The sequence below is a fragment of the Symphodus melops genome (genome assembly GCF_947650265.1).
Source record: "Symphodus melops genome assembly, chromosome: 12".
NCBI lineage: Eukaryota > Metazoa > Chordata > Actinopteri > Labriformes > Labridae > Symphodus > Symphodus melops.
Window position 1 is genome coordinate 10,526,448 of NC_136702.1, and position 8,881 is coordinate 10,535,328.

An 8,881-nucleotide genomic window follows, 5' to 3' on the forward strand; every position below is an offset into this window, starting at 1 on the left:
GTATTTGGTGAACGGTCCCGTGAGATTTACATAAACTGACGTAAATTGTTGTCACTGTTATTCGATGCGACGTGCACGTGTGTATGATAAAGCATAAACAGTGGATGGAGAAGTTAAATTGTGTAGCTTTATAACCTTAGCCAATGAAAGAGTTGCTGTTGAGCACTAAAGAAAACATGAAACCAGTAGAAAATATCCACCACGTAGCAACAGCTTGAACTGCAGTTTGAACAAACTATCAGCATCCATGCAGCGTTAACTTAAGGCAGAGGGGCTGCTGACAATAGTTAAGGGTATGGGAAAATATGTTGGAACAAATAACATTAACAGTATTCTGCAGCAGCATGACTTTACTTTGATTACAGCTGAAACCAGACTTTATTTCTTGTGCTCTCTATCAGAGGTGACAAAGCTACGACCTGCCCAGGTGCAAAGAGGTAGAGCTGGGTGTGTCCACGTTGCCCTGTTGCACTCAAAGCTTTACCCTGCAGCATCTCAGCCACTGATGAATGCACCAGCCTCCCTCTCTCTTTCTCTCTCTCATCCAGAAGAGGATCAGCAGCGGCTTAAAGCTGCCTGGGCTGGGAGGTGAACAAGTGGAGCTTTGAGGAGCCCTCTGCCAGTCAGACAGAGAGCTCCAGGCCCCAAGCCCTCAGGGGTTAACCTCTCAGACTGCCAAGCAAAATACTGCAAGAGTCTCGCAATTACAGAGACAGTCAAAGGCCACATGCAATTTCCAGAGCTATTTACACAGTTAAAAGCCCCCCCCCAGAACTGCCAAGAATAGGCAGAATTAAGATGGTAGAGAGAGGTAGGGTAGGCTTTTAAATACCCTTTGCCCTCCTCTGACTGTGATTCATTCACAAAGCAGCTAATGGCAAAGGCAGAGAAGTATTACAGCAAATATACAATACTGAGATAGATTCACAAACACATGTATTGATTCAGTGAGTAAACACCCACACGGAGAGGCACCTGTTACAATATAAAACAAGTAACGCTAAGGGAAGCTTAAAATGTTCAGAGGGGTTCAACTAGCAGAATGGACAGGATGATATTAATAAAAACCTTTGTCAGGGCATATCTGGATTTATATCACAATATCAATACACACTGTGCAAAAAACACTTTAAAAACAAAGATTTTTAATAATACATATAAATATTTACCAGTGTCGGCGCATCTAGTCGCTCCGGATCGGTCCTTGACCTATGAAATTTTGTTGTACTTGTACCTGTAACAATGACAATAAAATGCATTCTGATTCTCTAGTTCTCTGATTTGACTATATAGCCTAATCCTATCGCAGTAATTTAAGATGCTAAAATAAGGCCCTGATGATGGACATAATAAAAATTGCTTTCACAGTTTTATTTTGTGTTGTCACATGGTAACTGGTGTTCTACTATCAACATATACAAGAGATTGACAATATGTGGAAAAGTCAAATAGTTTGTGGTTGACTAATTTAGATTGAATTTATCACACTATATATTGACATAATTATGAGTAGAGATGGTCGTGAACTATTTTCTTTGTGTGATACCTCGACTTGAGAACAGAATATCAGTCTGATACCTGTGCTGTTAAAATAATATTGAAATGGTTTTGGTGGTGTGCTTTATGTAGCATGTAGATGGGATGCAGGATATTTGTCTTTTGCCATGGGATGAGCGAACAGCAAATTCTCTATTTTAATAGACATGACTAATGCTACACTCTTTACACTGCTGTAAAGAGTGGCTGTTAAGGACACGTGGTGTATAAGTAGACTGTTGAAGGGACTTCTCAATAACAAGGCAGGATCGATAAAATGATAATACATGTAAGGCTGATGCACTGAAGACATTTTATTAGTGTTAGAACAACTGTACCCTGGACGGAAAGTTTAAAAGCTTATCCATAAGTTCTCATGCACATACCCTGTGCCTTGAACAGTTGACTCTGTCCTATTATGAGGTGGTGCAGTGAGTCTGTGTAAGAAAACTGTTGTACCTCCTGACAGGCCGGTGCAGCGGTGCTCCCAGGGGACATTGGGGGGCCCCAGCAGCCCTAACCTGCACAGCTGTTCTCCAGGTCCAGAGCCTCTCCAGAGCCTGGCAGTTCCTCCTGCTTTGGGGACCGCCTGCCCGGGGGGCACGGAGCTCTAATAATAACAACATCCAACGTGCGGGCCTAGGGTCAGACGCAAACCGTGACCCCTCCCCATCACAGCACCAAAACCTGGACAGGAGCCAGGACACCGAGCCCCGCTGCAGCCTGGGAGAGTAGAGTGAGGAGAGGGAGGAGGATGGAAGGGTGGTTTCTGTGTGTGGCTGGAGCTTTAACTTCCTGCACAGTTCCCCAGCAGCACTATTTGGGGGTGGAGGAGGGCTTGCAGAGTGGAGTATCCTGCAGGAGGAGAGGACAGGTTTTTGGATTTAGATTATAATTGGAAGCTTGTAGGTAGGACGATAGCTTAATGCCAGATGATAAACAATGAACGACAAACAAGAAAAGGAAGTGCAAAGACAGGATACCTTACTCCTTGTATTTGACTGTGGTTCGCCCCCACAGGCAGCTCTGAACTCAATGAAGGTATCCTAAAAGACTGATTCAGGATACCTAAATGATGAACGAGGATAAGCACATCTCTATGTATGCAACCGCGTTTAGCAGCCATGTATTTCTTAAAACAATCAACTTCTTTATTTGTTTTACAAATTAAAACAAATGTTGTCCCAAACTAGGAATAACATCAAAGAAAACTTTAATCCATTCTTCTTCTTTTTTTGCATGAAAACTAAAAATAACATGATTATGTTCAAACCTTCAGAGGCCAAACACGAGTCAGGTCTTACAGGCCGGCTGGCGGTGCATTTATGGTTTCTCACACGCTCCATATGAGAGGGAATACTTGGCCCTAATTAGCTCGGAGCATCTGGCAAATGTCAGTGTGTGTCTGTGTGCGAGCATTCCTATTTACTCGGAAAGCTCGGGGCGGCGGGAAAAAAAACAGAGCTTTGAAGCGTTTCAGACCGGGGGGTCCTGGGAGTGTTTTTTATATTGTATTGTGATTGGCGTATGTGTAATTTCAAAGCAGGCTTCTCACTATTCCCAGATACTGGTGTACGGTTAAGGTTCTGCTGTAGGTCACCTTGGGAGCGGCAGTAGCTTAAGCTCAGTCTGTAGGGACTTGAGTTGGGAACCGGATGATCGCTGGTTCAAGTCCCGATACGGACCAAAATATAGAAGTTGGTTCTGGTAGCTGGAGAGGTGCCAGACAACTGCTGAGGTGCCCTTGAGCAATGCACCAAACTCCCATCACCTCAAGGGGTGCTTCCAGTAATGCATGTCCACAGGTCCTGCTCGTGCATGTGTGTGATTCAGGCCTGTGTGTGTGAGAAGCATGTCTCTAAAAACAATAAGAATTTCCACCTTCGGGGATTAATAAAGTATAACAAAAAAAAAAGAAAAATACATCCCCCCACCACCAGGCCAGCACATCATCGGTAACTGTGTGAGTGCAGTCAAAAATACTCTCCATCTTCTGAGTGTGCTTCCCTTGATTTCTAGTTTGTCACAAGCTGAAATGAAAACAACTTTTTGTCTGCGAGTATTACTTCAACCGCTCGGTATCAAAACGATAATGTTCTTTGTGCGTTCGCCCCGAGAGCTGAGCAATATTTTCATTCATCTTTATGATTCTTGGGGCAGAAGATGAAACTGAGAACATTTGTTTCAAATTGCACAAAAAAAACCAGACTGGACTTTAGTCGGGCCGAAGACTTCTTCACATGTTTAGCTTTTACTCGTGTTATTTTAAATCCCCTTTTTAACATTAACCACATAACCATTCAGATTCTGATTGTCTGTATTAGTCACATAACACTTTGTGGTTTACTTTAATATAAAGAGTTTCATGTAAAATCAAGGTGAAAGGAAACTACAAAGGAGTCCTGCTGACCCCTCTGATGTTACAGTTGAACAGCAGCAGCCAAGTACAGTTCAGTCCGGTCAGCTCGATCGCAGCCCTGATCTCCAACGTGACAAGATTACACAGAGGCTTCCTGTCTCCTCACCCTGATACCATCTTAGTCTGACTTCTCGCTCCCCCTCCCCTACAGCCCCATCCCAACCACAGATAGCCCCAATTACAGCCTAATGGGACGGCTTTAATTAGAAAACTACATCTCGAAAAGCACCCCATGTTCATCCAACTCCACCACACGGCTCATTTAAGAGATTAATACGAAGGCAGGGCCGGCAGTACAAGAAAAAAATCTGCGAATCAAGGAGGCCATTCATGTGCGGATCAAAACAAAAAGCCCACTGTTCATGTTTTCTGTTGATTTCCGAGTTCACAATGAAACCCGCCATGCTGCGCAGTGGGTTGACACATGAACGTTTCCTGCACTTTCACCTAATAATAACTCAGCTCACTTTTATTTAAAGAACACATTGAAAATTAGGCCTCCGTGGCTTTTCAGCAAACAGCTTAACTTCCTAGGAGATGTTGTTGTGTCATATTTTAGCGCTGCACATGGAGTAAATGAAAACCAAATGCCACAGCAGGTTCCAGTCATTGATGATTATTCAGAGTTTAAAGGCTCCGAAAGCAGAAAGTTGTTCGAGGCGTTTTTTTAAAAATATATTTAAAAAGAGCGGCTGAAAGAAGAAGCAGAGTTTCAATCAGCAGCTTTATCTTCTTCTGTCTGTGATGAAGTCAAGGATTATGTCTACAAACATGCATCACTTGTGACAAAGATAACAAGCCTTGTCATGTTGATGTTCATTCCCTGTCAATCAAGATAGAAATTCCCAAAGCTTTAGGTACACTACATGCTCTATTTTTACATCATCTGAATGGAAATCCAGCTCAGAAACACGCTCCATTTAAAGTGCAGCATGATCATAGCTACACGCTCTGCTTGGGCACAGATGGAAATCTATTACCATGAATGTTACAAAAAAAAAAAACCATGTCATGCTCATTCATTCCACGCACATCCAGCCTTTATTCGAAAGCAGGATGAACACTATTTATTGGAGGTGGAAGATGTTTGTGTGAAAACAACGTGCTGAAAAATGAATCCTTTCCAACTGTTGCATCGTCTTATATAATCGCCGACACTTAAAAGAGATTCCCTAACATGCTGTTTACATGTGCGTCTATAAGAGGAGTCATGTTTATGGAGCGGGGAACGAGCAGACCGGACTCAAGGGACTCTTCGAAACTATCAACAGCGCCACTTTCATCACATCCTTCACTTGAGCAAATTACCATATCAGCAGCATGATCTGAAAGCAGTCCAAGGAGGCACAATCTTAGCTTTTCTGACGCACAATTAAAAGATGTCAAAGTCGGTTTCTTTTACACTGTTTTGGCCCTGGCTGTCAGCACATCAAACATTATCTTAAAGAGAACTCATTTAGCAGAGAAAAGGGACTGGGCCAGGTTCACTGACGCTGAAGAGGGGGCTCAGTAGCCTCGGGGGTAACGAAGAAGCACAAAAGAAAAGGGGGAAACGTGATAAGAAAAGCAGTGATGGTGGGAGGGTGGGTTGGTGGAGGACTCTTACTTTTCTGCCTGGCTCTCTCCTGGGAACCTCGGGGCTAAGACGTTGGCGCTCCTCCACACAGGTATCATATTCAGCAGGTCCCTCAGTGGCTGGGCTCTGGTCCAAAACTCCCTGACTGTCTGCCTCACTGGAGAGATGAGGAGGCGCCGTAATGTAACAGTAGCAGGAAAGCCAACAGGTGAAACTAAATATTCAAGTCAAGCATGATACTGTTGTTGTCACTTCACAGAATAATGGCATTAAGCCTCTCCGCCTGCTTTAAGGTAACAATTATTTGCATGGCGCTCCAACATGATAGGGGGAGAAAAAAAACGAGAGGAAACATTAATGGAAGTTTCTCCCCCTTTTTCTTCATGGGGAAAAATGAAAAGTGAGAGAGAGGAGATTGAAACCGATGACAGTTTCAGACATGAATCAACCTCCCACATCTCCACTCTCCAACAGCATAATAGACAGACTGGGTCCCTGCTACAAAAGCCCAGCGACGGAAGGCCCACTGCTGGAACCACTGTAATAGCTTTGACTCCAGAAGAAAGTGCGCCGCCTTCTTTGGATTTCAATTCACCGCATGTGAATGGGCTGATCGACTGCAGAAGGAGAATAAGCCAAAATAGACACTCTGAATATATTTCACTTCGCTGCCTTGATGTAGCGTTTTATACATACAGTACATATAAACCTGAACACTTGAACAGTTTTAAAAATATACATACTTCTAAAGCCCCTGGAAAAAGACTGCAATTTTAACACACAAATGTACACTCCAAAACCTTAAAGGGATTTATTCTACTAAAGACGTTTTCAGAAATTTGGAAAAATGCAGTTTTTTATTGTATTAACAAAAAACAAAACACCAACAAAGTTGTTGCAAAACCTGTTTTTAATCAGTTCCTATTCATTTGAGTTGTCAAACACCTAATCACGAGTGAACCATTGGCACTGAACACAGCGTATGTGATTATTAAGGAGGAACAACATTAAGAAGAGTAGAAAGAAGTTTCAGGTGAGATCGTGATTTTCATTCGTTCAAAGAGCTCAACATTTAGGAATCAACATTTTGGGAAGAAGACGCCAGAAATCTACAACATGAGAGGGTTGATATAATCCTCTCACATCACTGAGGTTAATTTGGAGCTTTATTCGCAGCAAGCTTTCTGTGTTCATTCACAAGGCTAATCAATTGCAGTTTGTGCCTTTAGATTGACCTCAGAAAGAAAGTCAAAGAATTTTATAGCTCCTGCTATAGTGTAAAGCCGGTGTTTTTGCAGACAGGTGCAATGAGACATGAGGGCGCAGGGTAGGCTAGTAGGTGAGTGTGTGTGGCAGATAATTACACTTCTGTAAACTCAACTGTGTGGTCTGAGGGGGCAAAAAGGGGTTTTTACAACCTCCTGGCAACCAAACAGAGGGCCTGAAAATCGTCCACACAATCCACATTCAACCCTTATGTCATCATAGTGCACCACGTGTATGGAGGCTGCTGTATCAAACAGACATGTTATGCAGAAGGAATTAATGAAACGGCACATAGGCTCACATGCCTTCCAAACCATTATGCCACTTCCCCATTAGCAGGCCAGTTGGCTGAGCTGGTGCACTGCAGTGTGAAATGTGGACTCACAGCAGGGAAAAAAAAAAAAAAAAAAGCAGAGAAAACTACAGTGAGATGAGGCCCCTTGTGGCCATGAGTGGATTCAATCAATCTGAATTCGAGATGTGAAGGGTTCCAAGGTTTTGTCTTGTTTCATGTGGAGAGGGAGAAAAATTGAAAATTGACCTGGCAGCCTTCATTTAGTGACAATGTGCTAAAGTATCATAAAGTATGATGGGTGTTCATCACAGTGATCTACATAAGCGGGGGCAGTACAGTGGCACAAAGGTTTTCAATTGAAAAGCATAATACTCATTAGTGTAACACTCAACATCAGCAGCAATCAGAAGTTGCATTAGGCTGAAGAGGGGAGAGCCGTCGACAAAATTACATCCCTTCAGGGGTTTAATATGTAAACCAACTATTGGAAAATGCTTTAGTCAGGTTATTTTTAAATCTATAACATGGACCTAGCATGAATATCTATAGCTTGTACCTGGTGGTGAAATGGATCACAGCTGATCTGTTCAGGTCACCCCCACCATTCACACTGCATGTGATCTGTAGGGCAAGCAGGAATTAGCTTCAGTCTTTTATAATATAAAAACCTACTTTTGTGTCTTAAAGCAGAATAAACCAATGCACGCAATGACACCTTTAATGCAACATCATTCAACATGTGGGATATGTAGGCACATGGCAAAGATGAATAAAGACATGAATTCAAAGTATCTCCTGTTCTGCAAATTATTTCATTTATTTTTAATGCGTTTTTGTTGTATGTCATGAAACGTTAAATAAATAATCCCAACAAGCTAAATTGTTCTTTAAATGTGTCCTTTCTGACTATTTACTTATACAGTTAAGCATCAGAGCATTAAAACAATCCTGGTTTGTTTAGTTTGCATGATAACATCATTCAACGTGAGGCAATAATTCCACTTTGTAAAAAAAAATCCATAGCATATTTACAAAGGAGAATTCTTATTTAATGTATATACATGTGATTAAGAAAAAGCTATTGCATGATGTGTGCGGATGATTTAAATGTTGGCTGAGTGACGTCGCAGACCTAAATGAAAGTAATACTTTAATGACTCTATTAATATAGTTAGCCTACTGTTATGCAATTGTTGCCGAGTTCACGGAAGGGGATGCTAGATAAAACTACAAGCTCTACCAGAATCCCTTAACGTGTTAACTTGTGAATGATTCTGAAGACGTGTCGGCATTAACAGACTGTCAGCAACTTACTGGGAGAAGCCTCCGACCAGAGTGAGTCCGGTCCATTTAAAATGATAAGATAAGTAGTTATATCTAAATATTTTAGTTCAACTAGAACTAGAGATGAGTTGATTTTAAAAATCTCTTTTGGGATGAAACGCCGAGGGGTTTTATCAAATAAACATTAATTTTGTAACTCCAGAGGGGTGTACTTGAAAAATACAGGTCAATAAATCATTTAAATAAGTTTAAGTGAGACCTCTGAAGCCACTTACCTCTGCTTGATGTTGTAATCAGCCATTACTACCTGCAATAAAGACCGAATCTTCGAAATAAATTTGCGGGTTTGCCACGATGCATTGTGGGATATGTAGGCACATAGCAAAGATGGATAAAGATATCCGGTTCTTCTGTATTAGATTCGATATTTTTTGTCCTTGAAAAGGTGTCCTTTCTAAATATACGTTTACGTATTTAGTTTGCATTCTAACAACTCTGTTTATGA